The sequence below is a fragment of the Helianthus annuus genome, chromosome 10, assembly GCF_002127325.2.
Source record: "Helianthus annuus cultivar XRQ/B chromosome 10, HanXRQr2.0-SUNRISE, whole genome shotgun sequence".
In the NCBI taxonomy this organism is placed as follows: Eukaryota; Viridiplantae; Streptophyta; class Magnoliopsida; order Asterales; family Asteraceae; genus Helianthus; species Helianthus annuus.
Window position 1 is genome coordinate 130,949,744 of NC_035442.2, and position 24,423 is coordinate 130,974,166.

Below are 24,423 nucleotides of genomic sequence, written 5' to 3' on the forward strand. Positions count from 1 at the left end.
ATTTTGGGATTTAATTTTTTTTTTCTTGAGAAAGAGACATGAGAAAATAAGATATGCTTTAAATATAATAGGTAAAATTACTAGCATACCCTCATATACAAGGCACATGCTATAGCTAACTGAAAATTTTAACCTGGTGAGTGCTAAAGGACGTAAGGTGTAATAGGTTTTCCAAATAAAAGATTGTGACTGTATTTATTGAAGTTAAAGGTTATTCATTGCAATCCGATACAAACATAAAGGATGAAAAGTGTAATTTACCCTTATTTGTTTTAAAATCACACCCACATACTTCTCAACTCTCTCAATGTATTTGTTTAGGAAATAATCACTTTACTAATTTTTTAATATTCCTAATTTCAGTACATGTATAAATGTTGGATTATCATATAGTTAGGCATTGGAGTTGAAAATATTTGTTTTGTGTGTAGGCTAAACAACTTTTTAATCGTTTATCATTGTATAAATTTAGCGAGTTAACACGTCACAGTACAGTTACGTGATTTGACATTCATACGTCTATTTATTGTTTGGTATATCGGTTGCGTCGCAATATGGGGTCCTAAATTTACATAGAAAAATTTGTTAAATCAAATATAAATTGACAATTTTAAGCTTATACTAAAAGACTAACGTAATTGGTAAATATTACTAGTCCCAAAAACATAACAGTTAAATCATATATTTCTATAAGATGAGAAAACTAATGAAAAAGCAAGAAGAAACTAGAATGGTGATGAAACAGTGGTTAATTGGGAGGGTTAATTCACTAGTCTCGTTAAGTAGGGTTAATTCCTTTTTTTTTATCAGGAGCCGGGTCGTCCTTTAACCGGTCTCCTGCACAAGGAAACACACCGTGACTCGTAACAAGGAGGATGGGGTGGGGGGTGCTCCTTGTTACCACTCCCCGGCGTGAGAATCAGTATTTGCTTGAGAGCAAAGTGTGTGTTTGAGTAGTATGTGAGAGAAAGCAGATTAGCGTTACCTCAAACCTGGTCCGGGATGGGTGTTTATTGTCGAAGAACGAAGGAGGATAGTCAAGTGGTTAGTCTGACAACGCGTAGCCTTTTGCAGGTGTATCAGAAACGCAGGTCACGGAACCATTGGACGCTTCCTGAGGTGTTGCCACGTCCTGCTACAGCTGCCAGTCCGTCCACCGGCTTTTTATGCATGTGGGTTGGGCAGCTGACCGCTGTCAGTGCCCGGACAGGCCACTTGTTGGTTTGGACACTTAAGTCAAAGTGTCAGTTTCACTTGTATAGACAATAGGATGCGGGTCTGGACCACATCGCTATGTGCGGTAACTGCAGTGGCTACCGCATCCCTTTTTGGGACGAAAACATTTGTTTTCATACACAAGGTGAGTCTTCTCATCTTTTCTCAAGTGGGAAAGCAAACTGGGTTTGCGCGTGCCCGCACGAACGCAGATGAATTCTTATCGATAGGGGTATTGAGCTGGGTGGTGGTCACTCGTGGCCAAGCTTAGTGTGAGATTTGGGACCATACTCCTTCAAACGGTGAATTCTCTTGATGCTTTTTTTTTTCATTTTATCAAACTAGATATTGAACTCTTTATTATTCGGTTACACAGTTAGATCATTCACATTGAAATTCTTATTTTTATCTATATAATTACACTAAAAATCACCATTTTTTACTTTCTCATTTTCAATTAAATAATATTATTTTATACCTTTTATTATTATCTTTTTTCTTTCGCCACCAATCACAATCACTTTCAAAAATATTAAAAAAATTACTAGGGTGAATAATGTTTTCTTTATATCTACATATTAACAATAATATTTTTTCTCTATCATCCACTTATGACTAGTCCTAGTAATATAACTAACACACTTTACAAATATATGAAGGGTCGATTGTCAATGATCTTAAAATGTACTACCGAAAACCCTTTTACATACTTGTTAAATTCCACAAAAACTAGTTTAATACCCGTCCGGTGGACGGGTATTTAAAAAAAATCCGAATTGCATCCATATGCATCAAAAAATCTATGAGTTCAATGCAAGTTCAAGTTTACAAAAAAACATTGAAATCCATAACTACTGAATTAGGAAGTGCTATGTTTATGCAAAAAAAAAAAAAAAAAAAAAAAAATACTACAATGAAATAAATCAATCATGTAAATTATAAATTAATGGATTTCTAAAAGTCAAACCGACAAATCAATCAGTAGTCGACGATCAGTAAGTCAAAGCAATATATACACACACCTTCACACACACCTTCTTGTACAACATCAATAATGGGTTGCAAATCTTGGCAATTCATACAACAGGCACAACAATTAGAGTACGTGATATACAATCAACTTAATGTCTTATCTATATTGCATAAACTAATACGATGCAACAACTCCCTAGAAATAAGTTATATCAAGCTAAAACGTTCAAAACTTGATGAAAAAACGAAAACTTGTATAAACAAATGTTACACTTAGACCCACACTTACGTTGGTCCACTCCCCACCCAACCCGCTACCTCATATATGCATAATCTTATTGGTATGGAACTCAAAACTAAAAACATTCTCAAACGTTAGTGCTGGGCCTTGATGGAATTGTCATGCGGAGTTGCGTTCTGCCAGCTAGATCAGTTCAGTTCTAATCAGAAAAAGAAAATGCCCAAGTTTTAGATAAGCTTTGACTTTAAAAGTCAAACAAACTTGTATAATTGTATTTTAGATTTTTAGGTAGTAACTGTTGTTACACAAAATATAATAATATTAAGAATAACTTACCAGTCCAGAACAAACCCAAGCTGTTGAACAAATTTGCCATTTCTCTTAAGGACATGGGTCTCACGCGGTCACGCCTCTACCCTGTCTCATTATTAACAATAGATTAATTTCTTCAAAAAGATGAAAAAAAATGACATAAAGGCCACACTAAACTCTATTCAGCAAGCGTATCTAATGCACTGTTGATGCATTAAAATTACTTATCATAACAATGTTTTGCAATAACAATTAACACATTATTTATTTTCAAAATTCAAGGAAAAAGAGAAAAAAGTGTTGTGGATCGACTCAAACCTACCCAAATGTTTTAACCCGAAATTGATTTGATATGGTCACCCACATCCAATAAGCAAAGTCATATGCTTATCACAAGGTAGGATAACAGCTCGACATGGTTAAAGTATACAATTTAACTCCTTAGATATAAGGTAAAAGGTATTAAAGTTAGCAAATATATTTAAGATATTTGGTAACATGCACAAACCACTTCATGAAGTTTAAATGAGGTCCAGGTAGTGATCTCCACCGGAGGAAAAATTCTTTAGCTGATACTTGAATAGGCTGAAGAAATTTGCTCAAGACTGCGGTAAGGCGAAGTCTATTACTAACCTGTGATTTGAAATGTAAATAGTAAATATCTTTACAACAGAACCTTGCATATCAAAACAAAATAATTACCACATACCAAATGAGTTACAAACTTGCTGGAGAAGTCAAGAACAACAGCGTCCCTACGTGGGTGCAGAGATGTCCAACTTCAAATGGGATGAAGGTAATATTATTGCTTGTACATAATCAAGTGGAGCAATATGACCCTGGTGACCTTGCCATTCTGCATTGATGCCAATCTGGCAATAACATGTAGTAATATTTATTACCTCAGATCAATTGGAGTGTAATAAAAAATATGATATTAAGTTACATTATAATAAGCGGACAGTTTGGGTTGTGTTTTGGTGACAATTTTGATCCACTTACTTATGAATGGATCAGTTTGGGTTGTGTTTTACCTCAAACGGGTCAAAAAAATTGCCAAGTAGGTCGAACCAACCAAAAGTCAGCCAGAGTCTATATATAATGCATACAAACCCCCTAATGAGAAATGATTTTATTCAAAATATTGATAAATCCAATCTAAACCTCTAAATTCATACGATCGACAATATGAATAATATAACCACATACTTCAAAGTGTAGCATAAAAGACCTAATAGATTTTATTAAAAAAAACAATGTTTTATCAAAATAATATAATTTGTAACCATATTTGACTTATTCATAAGATGAATAGAAAAATTTCGACAAAGAGTGTTTAGACCCAGTCCGACTCGGCCTATTTCAAACCGTACAAAGAGTACATATTCTGACCAATTACCAACCCACTTGACCAACCTACTTTGCGACCACCAATTATTCAGTATCACCATCAGTTTTATTTTCCACAGAATATATAAAACTTACCATTCTCGCAAATGCCAGCCAGGAAACAACTACATTCGTGCCCCTTTGCACAAACATGACAAAATCTCTTAAAAGCATCATCAAAAGGTTTCTTTTTTTCTGGTCACCCAAAGTTACATCTGCAATCATTTTAGGCATCGAGATCTGCACCCATAAGACGGTAAACACAATTTCAATTACCAAAAAAAGAATGATCTCATACGCGTATAAACTTACCAAGTTTTTAAGCATCGCCAAACCACTAGCTATTATATTGGGAACCGTAAGATGGATAAAAAACAACTTTAGATTGGCTTTAGCTAGTATGGTCTTCCCAGTTCCAGGTGGTCCGTACAGCAAAACCCCCTTAGTAGCAGTTGTACCTTTACATACTGCAGTCACAACTTTAGTGTACGTATCTAAAGATTCACCAAGAGCCGTGACAGCTGGCAGAAGGTAAGGCTTTAGCCTTTCGGCAGATTTCACAAGCACTCGTTCACTTAAATTTCGAGCTATTGGCAAGACATCCTAAATTAAGATGAATAACTCGGTCAAAAACTTAATGGGAAACCGAACACAAGTTTAACTTGATTAATAAAGATGCCGTAAACCTCGTACCGTATTATCGTTTTTAACACGAGCGAGTAGTGGTTTGAGCATCTCAACTGGAATTTCTTCACTTTCTTCTATAACCAACACCATTATACTTCCCATCGATGGAAAAACGGAGTCTAAATGATAGTCCCTGAAATTCAAAAATATATAATTACATATTGTTACGAAAATGAAGCATAACTTAGCACTAAGAACTCTATAACACACCTTACTGATTTTAGAAAATGCTCAAACATTTCCACAATTAACGCATCACATTCAAGATCAAGCATGATGACACATGACCTGACTTTCGAAGCAGTTGAATTGAAGCTCTTTTGGCGTAAGATCGGCTGGACTGGTCAGCTAAACCCTCAAACGTAGAAACAATTAACTTAAATACATCCTGTGCATAAAGAAAAGTTTAGAATACAATTCAATATACATAAACATATATGTAAATATCAAGTTGTGTGTATCATGTCATGGTATACCCTCATTTGGTTATCATCGTAAGGTGCATCAGGAGCTGTAATTCTCGTTATCTCGCTTATGCAGGAAGCAACTGCAACCTTCACATCAACATCAGAATGTTTTGAAAGACCGTCTTTAATCAACGCCCTCATCGACGGCCTAAGCGCATCAATCATCGACCTTTTCAGCGACCGGTCAACCTTCGATAAAAGCTTCTCCACTTTCTGCAACCCACAAACCATTACACACAATCACACAACCCAAACACAAGCAAACAAACATCAAACATTCACTCAGGCATTTTATCAAACACCTTGTCTACACTCAACCAGTAACCACATTCCTAATCCCACTGTTTCCAAATTCTAAAACCCATGAATCAGAATAACAACTCGCTGTTTAGCTTATATTGGATTATGGAGGAACATAAACATCCCCCGTTATCTTAACAAAATAAATCACAGAATTAATCGATTCAAAACCAGAAATGAGAAGTTGAAAATTAAAAGAACTTACCATCTTTATTGAGATCTAGGGATGATGATTCACAGTTGAAGGTGGAAGATTAGTGTGTTTATACAAGCGAAGAAGACATTTATTCCATTGATCGGCGAGATATCTTCACGTCGCCGGAGAACTAAGGCCATGCTTTTGACATTTTCGGAGGTAAAGAAGCCGTGATTCTTGGAATCGGTGCTTCAAAGACAGGTTGTGTTGCCAGAAATCGATGCTTCAGTTTTACTTTTCAAAGCGCAATTGGATCGAGAGCGATGGATGGAGGGGAATGGGGCAAAAATGTAGGTTTGAGACACAGGTCTGCTTTAAAAGGAAGTGTATATGGAAGTTACTGGAACGTGGGTAGGAGACGTGGGAGAGAGTATAACTTTCCTGAACTGCCATTACTACAGTTTTTTATTTGAGTTTAAAGGGTCCAGATCAAAAGTTGATGAGTTTAAATGGCTAAGATTATCCTAAAAGTTAGTTAGACTTAATGGGTTCCATATATATATATAATTATCAAAAATAGAAATTACCGGTGTTGGTCGTATTTGAAAGTAAACTACTACTCTAGTCATTCATATCATTATAATTTATTATGCAAACGTTATTATCTAATTTCTATAAAGAAACTTTATAGATATTTTCCAACATATATCAATGTGTAGAGATCCTGTTTTAGACAATATTACAAATAAAAATAATTAGGTAAGATATCGTTTCATCCCAATTATTGTACCAAAGAAAAATCATTGCTGTTCATACCTTTTTTTATGCAAAGGGAAAACCCACAGCTTAGGAATCTCTTTTCTAAAATTTACTTGGTTAAAGTTCGATGTCATCATTGCCATATTGACAATAAAACTCACTTTTCTGTTTAACGACCTATAAGATATAAAAAGGAAAAATCACAATAACAAATATTGATCTGGCCCGTCATCATTTCAGAGGAAACCCACTGCCCAAGGCCCACGGTAGTAAAACCCTAGCTCAGCTCAAATTAATTTTTTTTGCTCCAGGTTAGACTCTAACTCATGACCTGGCCTTTGGAAAGTCATGAAGCTGCCAATGCACCATAAGGTGATTGGTTTTAGTTTAAATAGATGGTTAGGACTATTGTAATCTGTGTGTGCTTTCATTGACAGATAATAAAAAAGTCAAACGAGTTCGTCCAATGTGTTTTTTTGTGTTCGATCAAAGGCCTAATTTTCCAAAAATTGGTATCAAAACTTGACGGGTTTAAGAGTCAGGTTTTCGAGTAGGGGGCAACCCCTCGCAGGGTTGGAACGATGGTGAAACTAGCAGTGGTTGATGACAAAGAAGAAGAACAAAAAGGTTTGTTGAATTAGAGTCGGACAATGCATTCTACTGGGTCAATGGTACATATGAGGTAGGTGGTAATTCTGATTTCTTTTGATGTAGGTTGAATTCGAAGTTACTGCCACATGGATCCCATAAGGAAGAAATATTGTGATCATAAGGAATAAATATTGTGACAACAATTCAATTTCAACAAAGAGAGAATTTGGTGGGCCAATCATTGAGCTTATGAATGTCTGACTTAATTTGCAAATGGAAAGCTAGTCCTTAGTAGGTGGTATCGTAGACGGTGAATCCATATCGCATAATAATGGATAACAGTGGTGCATATATATCCATTCAACATTTGCTTTGCTTTGCTTTGTGGTGGGATATAATTGGTGCAGGGGAGAGAAAAGAATGGAAGCAACTTGACTAATTGCTTGTTTGGTGTGAAAGGGCATCGATGGCAATCGTCGGGTTGTTCAATAAGAACACTAGTGGTCCGGTAGTATTCGACAACGAAACAAATGGTGTTTCAAAGCTGAATTGGTGATAAAAAGCCGCGAACAGTGGTTCGGGTTAGCTGGTGTCACGAGGAGTACTGTTGTAGGATCGAGAACCGATCTAAACGAGTCTATCAGAAAAGTTCTAATCCAAATCAAAGGCGGAATTCAGTGATTCGGACTTGATTACAGCTTGATTCATACACAGATTCACTTTAACTGTCTTGAATATTGATTTGAAAGCGTTACAGATCATATGACACTTCAGCAGCACCTCGGCTCTGGAATCACAACTGTTACAAATGAAATGACAAGCTCAGGTATATATAGGTGTTGCCAATTCGCATGGAATGGACATGATCCATTTCGTGCGAAATGGACAATGTTCATTTCGTACGAACTGGCTTCTGCCATTTCGTGTGAATTGGACAAACATCCCTAGACTCTTGTTTTGATCAGTCTTTGCGCTCTTCCAAAGTATCTATCCTATTTCTCTCACTCATACTTTCCCAGAATCTCAATCCTGGCTCTATCCTTTTCCATCAGCTTCTATCTTTAACCAACTATCAGGATCAGAAACTGGCTCTTGCATATTCAGACTCCCCTTTGCTAGCAGACTCCCCCTTAAATTATTTCGGGATCGCAATATGACATAGCTCTTAATCTAGAATCGAAACCTGGCTCAATACTCTGCTCAGGCTTAGACACGAGGATCTTGTTTTGTAGCATTCATAGACTCAGGAAAGTGAAAGTTTACAAACCGCAAGGGTTAAAAATTTCACAAGGTTTCGATATCTTGTTTTGTAGCATACAACAACCCTACACGATGTTTATACCCTTAAACGAATGAATTATGAATCATATGAAGCCATTTGTGGAAGAAAGTGAAAGTTTACAAACCACAAGGGTTAAATGTGTCAACATGTTTAATTTATACCTCTGAGTGACCTTTTAACGAACCCGAAGCTTTGTAACGATTAAATATGCTCCCAAGAATAAGTGATAAAAATTTCACAAGGTTTCGATATCGTATGAGGAAAATACGTTAACATTCGTAAATAAGGAGTTAAAAGCGTCAACGTTGAAATTCAGGACTTTTTGGTGATCGTATATCTAACCGAGGACCTAAACGAAGTTTGTTTATGACTTGGAGTCCTTAAAAGTCAAGTTTAAGGGTCAAGAGTGCAATAAATAATAGTTAAAACATGTTTTAAAGGACCAGGGACCAAAGTTGCAATTAAATGAAACTTGCTGACCAGATCTGGGCCTCATACCGGCCGCGTAAGACCTTAGCCAATCCTTACGCTGGCTGCCTGAAACCTGCAGATGCAGAAAACATGCACAGATGCCTGTTTCAGCAGGTTACACCGACTTTAAAGCCTGGTTTTCGATTCTAGGGGCTTGTTTGATGGTTTATACTGGCCTAGGGACACTTGGGATCATCTGAATTACCTCCTAGGTACATATGGAATGATCTTGGAGCTCTAGAAATCCTATATAAAGGCCATAAGTTCAATTGTTCAAGTGCTCATTCACTTACAACAACTCAAGCACTCATCTCTGAAGGTAGCTGGCCTTAGGAGAAGATTGAGAAGTGTAGAAAAGATAGCAAGGACCTTAAGTAAGAGTTTTAATCCCTGCTTAGTCCTATTAATTAGCTTAAAAACCAAAAAGTCAAAACAGTCGTAATTAAGGTTTGACTTAGTGATTAATCACTAATGGTCCAGTAATTTTTCGAATTGAAAGTGGCTATGAGTTGGTAATTATGGGGGTAATAAACCCTTAAAAGGGCACGCTTTGATTCCCACTCTAACTAGGTCAATTGTCTGGTCAAACTTAATTATAAAAAGTCAACAGAAAGCTAATTTTCAAATAAACACATAATTAACAATGTAGAAGCCATAAAACCTGTTTTATCAATTGTATAACTTGGTAATTAATGTAAGAACATGTCTAAGCATGTTCAACCCGACAATTTTGAGCTTAGGCTCGGTTCGGAACCGAAAATCGCAAAAATAGACCTTTGCTTTGACTTTCAGTTCTGACCCGATTTAGATTGTTTTAGAAATGCCTTAGGCTTCCATTAGGTCCATATTTCATATTAGTATAACCCTCTGAGATTATACAACGTGGATCCTAATTTATCCGATTCATTTGCATGTTTCCGTTATATGCCTAAATGTTGACCATTATGCCCTTTTGACCTTAAAACAAGATTTTTGAAAATGTGAAAGGACAAAAACCTTTATTACTGATTTATAAACTTGTCCTAAAAAAATTTTGACATCAGTTTGAGGTCTAGATTAGGAGTTATGCTCAATATCGTAATTAAGAAGCTTTTTATAATTAAACGGCATAATTAGCATAAAGCCTATTTAAACCCAAATTTTGACACCAAACAACATAGGGTTCTTGTTTTAATTTGGTAATTGTCGGTTATAGCCTTTTTGGTAATAAAATGAGTTTTACATAACATTTTGATACCAAACCTTTTGCTACTGATTTTATATGTTAGATAAAATATTTTAAGCCCTCTGGACTGATAAAAATCTCAGCTTTACTTATATAACCCGAAAATCGCTTAAAACCGTCTTTTTACACGTTTTAAACGCATAGTATGTATTAAAACCATTTTTAACATATAAGACTTAATACCTACTGATGTTTTAAGTAAATTTTTATAATTTAACAGTAAGCAAAAGTTTTGAACTCAGATTTCCAGTTTTGACCTTTAAAGCTTATGTGAAATTACTAAAATGCCCCGTCGGTGCATAGATTGGTTATAATTGATAAATTTCACATATATGCAATACCCTACTGATATAACTTATAAAAATAAATATTTTTACTGATCTTTTCAGTCCAGAATCTCAGATTAGTGTTTAACCTCTTTTATAACCTTTAAAATGACCAAAATACCCCTACGGGGCTTAAATTGAGTTTAAATTCGTTTTGGGCATAATGGAAGGTATCCTATTGATATCACAACATATTTAAGGCATATTAACTTAGGAAACCTGTCCATGAATCATTTGGTTACCCGTTATGCATTTTTCGCGTTCAGTGCGGTTTTTGTAACTAGTTTGCATAAATTAACCGAAGTGGGTCAAACCTCATCATTTTTATCTCAAAATCTAGAATGTGTTTAGTTTGCCCATATTATACAAGTCTTCAAACTTGTCCGGTCTAAATCACATTCTATTCCGATCTTCGCTTAATCTTGCGTTTTGAACCGTATACCTTTCTTTAAAACTAACCGGTCTAAGTTTAAATTTAAGTAAGACCCGTTAGGAATCTGATAGGTTATTAAAACCTTCGTTCCAGATTTAGTAGCCCAGTAAAAGATACTTTGCACTCGCTGATTTGTACGGCTGGGATAAATTTGAATAATTTGCTCAGGTAAATACTTTTAACTTATTTCCCCTTATACGGGCTTGGGGTACGGTATATAAAATACCGCTTGGTCGGGCATTGAATTTTTAATCATATGAAGGTTAATTTATTGAGATGACCCGTTTAAACTGTTTTGTTTGCTTAAAGCCTTTGGGGGGTTAATGACCATGTCCCGGATATCCTTGGCATCATTCATTGAAATGGCCACGACCTAAGCACAGGGAGTATGCATACACCTGCCAGTGCGTATATAAAAAGGTATAACCGCCTGTTCGAGAATAACTCGCCGCGGGATTATATCATGTGGTGTGTCTATTAATCTTTAACCCGGTATTCAGCTCGGGCTACTGAACGTATAACGAACATGTAATTCTTTTACAAGTTTATATATAAATAATTATCCCAAGTTATAAAAGATATTTTGTGCCTTGTGCATTCAAATCAATTTTCTTAAACTCTTTTCAAAATGAGTCGGTTAATTGTATTTACCAGTGAATACTGACGTATTTTCCCAAAAAGGTTAAGTGCAGGTACTAATCGAAATAGGCTGGCTTATCCTAGCATCAATAAAGAGTCTTGCAAGATTAGATGTTATAATCTGTTGAACAATAATCCTTTTATCTTTGATCCGCCTGTGAATCCTTTACAACCGTTTTGTAATAATTGATATTACTTTCATTCGGTTTGTAATGTTTTTATCTTTCGACTTCCGCTGTGTATTAAACTGTGATAAATTGTCTATGATGATATCAACTACGTCACGATACTCCCCACCCGGCCCACCGGTATTACGTGGAAATATTGGGGTGTGACAAGAGTGAACCCTCTCTGTATCCCAATTCAATAACTGACCCGACTAGTTCGGCAACAAATGCCTAAATGCAAGAATGTAAAACAACAAAGTTTAATCAAGGAGAGATCTCACCCGGATGATAAACCCAAGTTAAGGTTTCTCCAAATCTAGTTAGAATTTTTACAATCTTCAAGGATTGAACCCTAACTAGAGCAATAATCTTCCAAGATCTCCTCTCCACAAGATCCAAGGTCAGCAAACAGGATGTCTACCAAGACCAAATCCCCACTTATCTATACAGATAAAACCCAAGAACACCAGATCCGGAATCAGCAGATCACAAGAACTACCCAGACTCCAAGGATTCTTCAAGATCTACACAAATCTGTATCAATTAGCCACCAAGAAGCCAAAACTCCAAATATGCGAACCCTAAACAGAAAATCCACAATCGGAAGACAACAATGGAAGAGAAAAGTGTATTTGACTATTTTGTATTGATGGTTTCAAGATCTAGTTTCAAAAATAATATTTTACCAAGTGGATATATTATGGGCCGCAAAAAGTGAAAATATATATTATGGGAATGTGAGCTATTATGAGATAAATCACTTGAAAATACGGATAGATGATGTTGGAGTAGTTATATTAGTTAAATAAATAAATAGTTGTATTCAATACATTTTAAGAATTTAAGTAATTAAATTAAAAGTAAATAATAGGTGATGATTTGGAAAATGTAAAGATATGTCAGGATGTTTGTAGGGTTGGAGGTAAAATTAAGGATTTTAAGGATTTGTAAGGATTTTTAAAGATTGGTAAGGATATGATGTGGCAGCTGACTGATCAGCTAAGGACGTCTAAGAGAGTCTTTAGCATTGGAGATAGTCTAAGCTAGCTGTTAGTTCTATCTCGAGTATGAAAAAATCATTGACAATGGATCTTATATTTATATTTTATACATACTGACAAAGATATATTTTAAGGAATATACATTGAGTTAGATATCTTTGACATGTTTGGTAGAATACATAGGCTCACCAAAATATTTCAATGAATAGAGAGTAGCATGTTATGCAAAACATCAAATAACGAGCACATGGCATACTATTTTGCTGTTCATTTACAAAAAAAAAAAAAAAAAAAAAAAATTATAACGTGAAAAGAAAACATAAGTTACACTCAAAGTTTACTCTTAGTGGACGCAGATGTGTTAGGTAATTCATTGGGAATGTAGGGTCGATGCGGCGTGACTAGACATACACCTCTTTCCTTAACCTTTTCTTTTAACGGCCAATATGGACTACTGATGGACCACTAGAGTATTATCGTACCACTAGTGAAATCACCCAGTCATATTCATCTTCAATAGATAATAATGCATATACACCAATTCAGAAGTAAACCCAATAAATTTGGGAAAAACCACCCTTATGAGAATCGAACCTATGACCTAATGGTCATAAGTTTTATCCCACCACCAAAATACCACTATATTATAATGCAATGTCACCTCTTTTCTTAACTAGTCTTGTCAGATTGACTATGAGGGAGGGTAAACGAGGGGTGCTACTTTCTACACCCCCTATTTACTTTTTTCACCCCCCTCCTCTCACATACTTACAGGTGGGGCCTGCGTGGGACCGACAGTTTTCCTCTCACAAGGGGGGTGTAATCAGGAAGGGGGGGGGTGTGTATAGAATGGGCCTAAACGATCTTATACTTGTGTTTGTTTCGTTGGTTACGAAAGGAGCGTCCCACTTGTACGATAGGTACCCATCACAAGACATAGCACAGAGACCGATCAATGTAAAATAGAACACATAAACACCAATAGAGAATTACTTAACCAATTTAAGTGTTCTCTTACATGTTTATCCGTATAAGACCTTTTATATAAACATAACTCAGAATTGGATAGCCAACATGGCCACATCTATCTAATCTTGTTGTCACAAACTATCCTCTAAAATTCTAGTATCCTATGGCTTTTTACATACTTCAAGAATAAGGTACAGTTTGTTTTTTAAGAGGTAAAATATATGCAATCTATGAATCATATCTGTAGACATGTCTAGAAGAAGAGATTGACCAAACCTCTGTAGTCTACAACAAGAAAACTGTTTTTTTAACGTATATAAACTTCTAAAATAAACTGGTGGTGGTGTACGGACGGTGGTGGTGGTGGGTGGTGGACGTGGACGGCGGTGGTAGACAGTGTTGGGTGGTGGACGTGGACGGTGGTGGTAGACGGTGGTGGGTGGTGGACGGTGGTGGTGGGTGGTGATGTTTAACCCTCTGCAAACCTTAAAAGTGGTTGGACCAAGTATGCAACAAGAAGAGCTTGCACAGACGTTTTTTAATTAAACGTCTTCGGAAAAACAGTCTGTAGATGACAATGTTTGCGTGTTGTCTGTGTGGCGCAAACAGAAGAGCCTGCGTAGATGTTTTTTAGAAAAACAAACACCACTTAAGAGAGGAAGATATTTCGAGATCCTCTCATATTTTTTCTTGAATAACAAATTTGGATCACTGACAGACCACTGTATCATTGTGCCACCAATGTAATCACCCGATCACAGTCATCTCCACTAGGCAATAATGCCTATACACAAACTCAGAAGGGAACCCAATAAATTTAGAAAAAAAATTCCTCTTTTAGGAATCGTACATAGAACCTAATGATCTCTAAAAGTTATCACACCCTTAAAATACCACTAGAACTAGAGTATAATGCCGGCAAAGTCCTCTCGTATTCTTTTTGAAATTCAGTCGTCTCTTGACACATGTTGAACATTTATGTCCCAACTTAGTCTTCATGAATAATGTAATTTACTTGTTACTGTTGTAATCGTATATCTATTTTAGATGGAAAATGATATGTCTTTCTGTTTATTCGTATAATTACTAGGTGATGCCTAGCGTACGTTGCGGGCCGATAGTCGAATAATTCTCAACCAATTAAAAAAACAGTACTATAGTTTTGCTAGAAAGAAAAAGTAAAAAGAGTGTTAGGCAGCTCCTTGACACGATTTTTAGTTGACGGCAAAGTCATATTTTTATTTTTATTTGGGGGAAAAATCAAATTTTTTTCCCGATGGTAAAATCCTAATTTTTAGTTAGGGAAAACTATATTTTTATTTGCACTGGCGAAAAAACGTAATTTTGAATTGAGGGTGACATCGTAATTTTTAACCGAGGGGAGAATCATAAATTTTAGCTAGGGGTATAAGCATAATTTTATTTTGAACTGGGGGCAAAAACGTAATTTTAAACTGAGGCAAAACCGTAATTTTAAAGTGGGTATAAAATAATAAACAGGTGTAAAATCGTAATTTTGAGCCGGGGCAAAAACAAAATTTTATTTTGAACTGGGGCGAAAATGTAATTTTCGCTGAGGGTAAAAGCGTAATTCTTTTACCGAGGGCGAAATCGTATTTTCGGTTTACCTGGGTGTAAAGTCATATTTTTATTTTGAACTGGGGGAAATCATAATTTTGAACCGAGAGTAAAATCGTAATTTTGAGGTAGGGAAAAACCATAATTTTATTTTTATCTGGGGGCAAAAAAGTAATTTTAAACTGAGGGTGAAATCATAATTTTGAACCGTGGGGAAAATCGTTATTTTGAGCTGGGGGCAAAAGCATAATTTTGTTTTGAACTAGGGGCGAAGACGCAATTTTAAACTGGGGGCAAAACCGTAATTTTAAAGCGGGTATAAAATAATAAGCTAAGGGTAATATCGTAATTTTTGAACCGAGGACAAAATCGTAATTTTGAGCTGCTGGCAAAAAGGTTATTATATTTTTAAGTTAGGAGAAAAGCGTAATCTTAAATTGGGGGCAAAATCATAATTTTAAAGTGGATATAAAATAATAAACTGATTGGTATAATGGGGAAGTGTGCCGCCCATTTCGACCAATGGCAGAGAAACACTATTCCTTGCCATGATCTTTGTATATGCTGAAAATAGCTAGACCTAATTAATTAAAAATAATAAATCGGTTTTCATTTGTAGGTGTTATTTTAAAATTTAAACTTTTAAACATATAACTGTTGTAACCGTCCAGTTGTTGACGGTTATAACTGCTAACCGTATGACTATCCACTAAACCTTGTAATGGTTTAACTCATATGATAAGTATTTGAAAAACGATAGCAAAATCATTTTAAAAAGAGTAACCAAGTGAAAAGAGTTTGTATAAACCAAGTTATTTGTAAGACAATGTTTATGTGAAAATGTGTTGTAAAAGTAACATGTCCAAACTGAAAGGCATAAATAACGCTACGATATGTAATATCATACAAGCACTTATATATAGGAAGTACCAGCGGCGTATCCACCATGCTTGTATTATATTACACGCGTCTCGTTATTCAAGTCACCCAAAACAAACCACCAATGTATAAAGTTCATGTAATGTATAAACAAAGTTATGTATCGTAAGTAAAAAAAATGAGACTACTTAAACCATAAGTAAAAATGAACAAAACAAGTATTTAAAATAAATCAAAAGTTATGTTTTGTAAAATGAATGCATGTTTTATTGATACAAACACTTATGTAGTGAGTTAACGCATACATTCAAGCCTTGAGACAGCAGGATAACCTTAGAGTAAAGGTTATCAAAGTAAAATGTTTTCAGATTCAGTCATTCCTTACACCCAAACAAACCTAGGATGTCAGGAACGGGATTTGTCAAGTCCTATGGTACCATTACTTACTACCGAGCGGTGTAGCTAATGTTAATGAATGTAATAAAGAACCGTTAAACAAACCAAATGTTATAACAAATGTAAACAAGTTATGTGAAAACAATGTACTAAGTATGCTAAGTAAACATACAAAGCTGAAAAGTCATGTAAATCAATGTGCTAGCATGTTAAATGAACATACATAGCAAAAGAAATGTAATGTAAAACAATGTGCTAGCATGTCAAGTAAACACACGTAGCAAAACATAATGAAATCATGTACTATAAGTGTACTAATGAACATAGCAAGCATAAGTTGTGAAAGCATGGAAAACATGAAAGTAACAAGTAGGCACATGTGTTTCACCCTAAAATGTTTGAAAAACAGTAAAAGAGGGGACTATGTACTCACTTGAGATTGCTCAATAGACTTTAGATATCCACCAAGCAAAGCTAGAAGATCACGGATTCAAACGAAACCTAATATAGGTATCTACATTAATAAACGGACCTATCGGAGGATCGGGTAGTACGAGGGTTTGTAAACCAAATAAGTGTGGGAACTTATGTAATATGGTTTGACAAAGCCTACATACTAAAACGAAACCTATCCTAAGTGCTTTTGACCCGTTATGACTTGTTTAGGTAGCTTATGCTACTTTAACGCGTCGTTCGCGTAAAACGCGTTTGGAACACCTAACTAGCCTTACGACAAGCAAGATATGCCTTAACATGTTTAATATTGTTGCTAAATCAGTTTAGATGTCAAAAATTAAGTTACATAGGCTTAAAATGAATTTTAGCTTGAAAAGGGCATTTTGGTAATTTACCTAAGGCATAAGAACTACTTATCATACAACTACTTAAACGACGTGACCATAAGGTATAACCTCGGAAGGTTATTCCCTATACAACTATGGTCACCTAAAGTGTTTGGTCGGATCCTAATGATCGACCAAATGGGTCGGGTTCGAAAGTATAAGCGACTGTTTAGATCGCTTACCTTTACGACCCTAGACAAGCACAAAACTAAAAGCGACGAGCTAAACATGCTAGAACATGTTTAGTAAAGTTAGAAAACAGGTTTGGTATTAAAACAAACGGTTTTAATACCCTAGAGTAGTTTGGTTACAAAATACGCGAGAAAACGCATTTTGGCCGAAACTACAACTCGTCACTGAGCCTAGATAACGTGGTAATCAGTAGGTATAGTTACTAGGGACTATAACCATCGTGATTACGCTCACGTTATGAAGTTCAAATGAACTTTGCATTGACCATAAACTGGTCAATGCAGAAAGTCAAACGCAGTTTGACTTTACCGCTAAAACGAATGAAAAGCACGAAAGAATACTTACAGAAGGTCCCCGCAAGATTTGATCCGATTCACTCTCAGGTAGGAAGCATATACTTCCACTTAGAGAGTATAAAATCAGAACAAATGTGGGTTTTTCAAGTGAAAGAAGATGGGTATATATAGGAATGGTAGAACCGTTAGGATCGTTTCTTGATAATCGAGCTTCAGTCTTGGCCCTCCACTTGGGCAAATGGTTTTGCAATACAAGGGGTAGATAAAAACCATTAAAATCCAACCCATAGTATTGAAAATGTTACATAAAAACCCCTGAAAAACGAGCTGGTTGCTGAAAACTGGGCTGCTGAAAAAGGCGCTCTCGCACCACACGAGAGGAGCACATGGTTCTGTCGCGTGGCATGAGGGAGCCTTTTTTGGCAAAAGTTTCATTTTTGGCAGAACAGATCCCTGCATGCTATAAAGTTGATTTTTGACACGTTTAAGCCCCGTTAACCCCATTTCAAGGCTCTAAAATGAAGTTAAAGTATAGGGAACTTGAAATGTGCTAAAAAACATCACGGATGTCAGTTCGTTTGTCCATACGGTTGCGTTGTTCGGTTAATTACGACGGAAGTCGTAACAGACACAAAAACGGTCCAAATTGCGCGACGAATGGATTTTTCTTATGCCAAATACTAAAATAAAATATTTTAATGCTTACATAAATTTTTGGATGTCCGGATGTATTCAGAACGTAAGTTATGCGCGAAAATGCAAACTTATGCACTTTTTGACGCGTTTAGTCCCTGAATGAGCATAAAGTTTGTTTTAGCACACCGAACCCCTCAAGGCCTATTTCTAAGCTATGTAAAGGATATTTAAGGTGTGTTTAACTTATGGCCATGTTCCGGATTGTTCGTTACAGTTCAGATTGGCATACTTTCGCAGTTTGTCAATTTTAGTCCCTGTAAGCGAATAAACTTGATTTTGCCATACCAGAGCCTTCAAAACTTATTTCTAAGTTATGTAAGGTTATTTAAGGTATGTTAAGCATAAATTTATGTTCCAGAGTATTTGTCGCATTTAACTGATTACGTTTACGCACCAGTTTGCGTATAATTCTCCAGAAAGTGATATAGAGTATAAAATTGAATAAAAACCAAAACGTGAGAATAGATGCGGATACTTCGCCTTCATTTGATCTTCACGTTCCCAAGTAAACTCAGGTCCATGTTTAGATTCCCAGTGAACTTTAACCAAAGGAATGCGCTTGCGTTTAAGCCATTTGATTTCACGATCCAAAATTTCCACAGTTTTCTAAACAAAATGGAGTGTTTTATCAACACGAATCTCGTCAAGCGGTATGTGGAGGTTCTCATCAGCTAAACACTTCTTGAGATTGGATACGTGGAAGGTTGGATGAACATTACCAAGTTCAGGAGGCAATTCAAGTCTATAGGCTACCTTGCCGATTCTTTCGACGATCTTGAATGGTCCAACATATCTAGGTGCAAGTTTTCCTTTCTTGCCCAATCTAATCACACCTTTCCAAGGTGAGACCTTAAGTAATACACGATCACCGACTTGAAATTCCAAGGGCTTGCGTCGTCGGTCCGCGTAACTCTTTTGACAGTTTCGAGCTATCTGTAGGTTATCACAAACTTTCTTAACCTTGTCAGTTGTCTCTAGAATGAGGTCAGGTCCAGTAAGCTGAGCCTCACCTATTTCATTCCAGCAAACTGGTGAACGACATTTTCGACCATAGAGAGCCTCGAAAGGAGCCATGTTAGTGCTGGCGTGATAACTGTTGTTGTAGGAGAATTCAATCAAGGGAAGATGTGAATCCCAACTACCATCAAAGTCGATCACACAAGCTCTAAGCATATCCTCCAAAGTCTGGATTGTTCTTTCAGTTTGGCCATCAGTTTGTGGATGATAAGCTGTGCTCAGATTAAGTTGGGTCCCCATAGCAGATTGCATGGTTCTCCAAAAACGAGAAGAGAAGCGAGCATCTCTATCAGAAATAATGTTCAAAGGAACACCATGTTGAGATACAATTTCATCCACATAGATTTTAGCCAGCCTTTCAGCAGAAAAATCCTCACGGATTGGCAAGAAATGCGCTGACTTAGTAAGACGATCAACAACTACCCAGATGGCATCATGACCTTTCTTAGTGCGCGGAAGTTTAGTAATGAGATCCATAACAATGTTTTCCCATTTCCAAACTGGAATCTCTGGTTGCTCCAAAAGACCAGAATGATGTTGGTGTTCAGCCTTAACCTTGAGACAAGTAAGGCACTTTGAAACGTACAAGGCAATGTCTTTCTTCATACCAGGCCACCAATACCGAGTACGAAGATCCATATACATCTTGTCTGAGCCAGGATGAAGAGAATAACGAGACTTATGGGCCTCATCCATAAGCAACGTGCGAAGATTATCTTGGCTTGGGACCCACAAACGGTCCATGAAATAATACGATTCATCTTCCTTCAGAATACGATCAGGTTTAATGTGATAGGGTAATTCCTTACCCATCAAGTCTTGTGAAACACAAGACTGTTGAGCCTGGGTAATGCGTGCTTGGATATCAGATCGAGCTTGAATAGCAGATTGAACACGAACACAATGAAGCTTAGTACGTTCCTTACGACTCAATGCGTCAGCCACAACATTCGCTTTACCAGGATGGTAGCGAATTTCGCAATCATAGTCGTTTAGGAGTTCGACCCAACGTCTTTGCCTCATGTTGAGTTCTTTCTGATTGAAGATATGCTGAAGACTCTTGTGGTCAGTGAAAACCACACATTTTGTGCCATACAAATAGTGTCTCCAGATTTTGAGAGCGAAAACAACTGCACCCAACTCAAGATCATGAGTGGTGTAGTTTCTCTCATGCACCTTCAATTGCCTTGATGCGTAGGCTATGAATTTATTCCTTTGCATCAGAACATAGCCAAGACCCAATTTCGATGCATCACAATAAACGACAAAATCATCATTACCCTCGGGCAAAGTCAGAATAGGTGCATCACAAAGCTTCTGCTTCAAGGTCTGAAACGCTTCTTCTTGCTTAGAACCCCATTCAAAAGGTTTATTCTTCTGAGTTAGAGCAGTTAGAGGAACTGCAATCTTCGAGAAGTTCTCTATGAAGCGGCGGTAATAACCCGCAAGACTAAGAAAAGAACGAACCTCAGTAGGAGTAGTAGGCGTATCCCAGTCCTTAATCGCACTGATCTTGGAGGGATCTACATGAATACCTTGTTCGTTGACAATATGCCCTAAAAATTGAACTTCCTTAAGCCAAAATTCACACTTGGAGAATTTGGCAAAAAGTTGCTCTTTCTTCAGGAGTTCCAGAGTAAGACGAAGATGTTGCTCATGATCAGCTTGCGTCTTAGAATAAATCAAGATGTCATCAATAAAAACGATGATGAACTTATCTAAATAAGGCTTGCAGACCCTATTCATCAAGTCCATGAAAACAGTAGGAGCATTGGTCAAACCGAATGGCATGACTGTGAACTCATAATGCCCATATCGAGTGCGGAATGCTGTCTAGGGAATATCCTCCTCATGCACACGAAGCTGATGATACCCAGAACGAATGTCGATCTTCGAAAAGCAAGTAGCACCCTGTAACTGGTCAAAGAGATCATCAATGCGAGGTAGGGGATATCGATTTTTGATGGTAAGCTTATTCAGCTCACGATAATCGATGCACATTCTGAAGGATCCATCCTTCTTCTTGACAAAAAGAACGGGAGCACCCCAAGGTGAAAAGCTAGGACGGATAAAACCTTTGTCTGAAAGCTCTTGAAGTTGCTTAGACAACTCTTGCATCTCAGACGGTGCAAGACGATATGGAGCTCTGGCAATAGGATTTGCACCAGGTACGAGATCAATACGGAACTCGACTTGGCGTGCTGGAGGTAGACCAGGTAACTCTTCAGGAAACAGCTCCGGATAATCCCGAACAACAGGGATATCTTGAATAGACTTACCTTGGCCCTTATCTGCTGTAACATGTGCCAAGAAGGCCACATAGTTCTTTCGCAGATACTTCCAAGCTTGAAAACAAGACATAAGCTTGAGGCTACTAGCAGGTTTCTCACCACGAACCTTTATTATCTCACCTGACGGAAGCGGCACACGAACGATCTTCTCAAAACAAACTACCTCTGCGCGATGCTTGGCTAACCAATCCATGCCCACAATAATGTCGAAGCTTCCAAGTTGCATAGGCGTGAGGTCAATAGGAAAGAGATGGTTGTTAAGGTTCAATTGGCAGTTGCGAAGAACAGAATCAAGAACAACGGGTTCACCGTTCGCAACCTCGACTGTCAAAGGCTTACCTAGTTTCGTTCTAGACACGCGAAGCAAGGGCTCAAAAGATAATGACACAAAACTCTTATCGGCCCCTGAATCAAAAAGAACAGACACGGATTGATTATTAACAAAGAACGTACCGTTCACCACATCATTGTCTGCTTGCGCCTCTTGTGCATTCATGTTGAAAGCTCGCCCTCGAGCCTGAGCCTGAACCGGGTTCGTATTCACAAATCTTGGACATTGGTTATGGTAGTGGGTCAGATCCCCACAGTTATAACAAGAACCTGGTGGGTAGTGAGGTCGTGCAGCTTGACCTTGTTGCTGAGCAAGAGGCTTAGCAACTTGTTGAGCCGGGTTCTGAGCTGCCCGATTCTGATTGACAGGGATGCAGCATGTAGCAGCAAGATGACCAGGTCTTCCACAGTTAGTGCATTGACGGCACTGGTGATGTGGTTGATGATGACCGTTACACTTATTGCACAAAGGTGCATTGCCAAGATAAGGCCTCTTGGCAGGTTGTTGCGCAGGCTGATTTTGCGCAGCTTGAGCCTGTGCAGTAACGACATAGTTTTGGGAAGCCTTTCGCTTCCTAGAACCCTTTGAGGAACCCGCATCATTTCCCTTCTTGTTTTTACCTTTCTTGTCATCCTTCTTGTCAGACTCCTGCTTCTTACCCTTCTTGTCGCCCTTCCTGTGCAACTTACCCTTTCGAATCTGCGATTCAGTCAACGTCGCAGATAACTCGATCGCCTGACGGACAGTGGTAGGATTACTACCAGTAACGATGTCTTGCACAGAGTCAGGTAGACCATCGATGTATCTCTCGATAGCCTTATCGAGTGGGGTAACCATAGTTGGGAAAAGTAAGCTTAACTCTTCATACCTATCAGTATACGCACGGTGCTCACCACTTTCCTGCTTCAGATCATCAAATTCCCTCTCCAATTTTCGCAGCTCATGACGAGGACAAAACTCCCTCATCATAAGAGTTCTCAGTTTAGCCCATGTTTGTGCAAGAGAAACTTCTGCACCACGGTCTCTCATAACCCCGTTCCACCATGTCAAAGCCCTCTTCTGAAATACGCTAGAAGCGAACTCGACCTTCCGGTTCTCAGGACACAGAACATGACGAAATGTACTCTCAATGCTCTCGAACCATTGAAGGAGCCCAGTTGCCCCTTCGGTACCACTGAACTTGATTGGTTTAGCCGAATTGAAACTCTTGAAGTTACAAGGAGCGTTCTGATTGTTGTTGGCTTGGTTTACCTGAGCGATAATGTTTGGGAGTACGGCAGCCATGTGCTGTGCCAGAATATCTGCCATTTCGGCATTAGATAATGGGTTTTCACGTTGAGGAGGCATGCTAAAAAGAGGAAAACATGAGAGGAAACGAGTGAGATGATTAGATGAAAAGAACGAGATGAAACAAAATCAACAAAAGCAAGGATGGTGGTCATTCGTCCATATCACAAAGCAAACAAATGACACACAATGACTAATCAAAGTAAATGGGTCCATAAATAATGCTTAGTGTAACACCCCGAAAATATTAATGTTACATTTTAAACTAAATACTAGTAGTAAGTTAAGATAAAAGACTAGGAAAGATAACCTAGTTAGTAGAAATCTTAACATAATATGACAAAGTATAATTAAAAACCCTTGTTCTATAACCCATGTAAAATTGAGGGACCAAACTTGCCAATTCTGGAACTTAAATTATTATTAGTAAAAATAACACATCAAACACACACCTAAGTGTGTGTTTGATCGATCAGAACGCAGGCAACAAAGGGGATTCCCCTCAAACCCTAAAGTTCACAAAATCCCTCAATTGAAGGTGCAAATCGAGTCCGAATCGAAATCTGAATATAGATTTGTGATCACCTTGACTAAGGGATCGTAAGGCAACACGAGTGAGGCGTCGGGAAGTCAAGCCGGTGCGGACGCTCGCCAAAAGGGAAAGCTCTAAGGTACGTAGTTAACGCTACTATAATGTTGATGATCTAGTTTTCATTTTAATGGTTTACTAGTTATGAATAATAGAGAGTCGTGATGGTTTGGTTGCTTGAAATGAGGGACCTCATAATGGCAAACCAAATGAGCTATAGTGGTGGGTACAAACCGGGTAACGGGAGTACCTCATCCGTAGTCCATAAACCCGTGTGTCGGGTAATGGGAAGAATATTATTGTCACGCAAACCGGTAATGGGAGCGTGTGGGTAGAAGTAAGGGATCCTAAACGGATCATAATTGCTGTAAAGGAATACCCCGTGCTGTGCTTTGATGTCCTTAAAGTGCAGGAATTGGTATAAACGGGTCAAAACAGCAAATAGGA

At 37.5% G+C, this 24,423-nt stretch overlaps 1 pseudogene; it reads right to left on the minus strand.

Annotated features, from left to right (window-relative positions):
- Nucleotides 1–2,270: 2,270 nt before the first annotated feature.
- Nucleotides 2,271–6,140, minus strand: LOC110885624 (annotated as a pseudogene).
- Between the last annotated feature and the right edge of the window lie 18,283 nt (nt 6,141–24,423).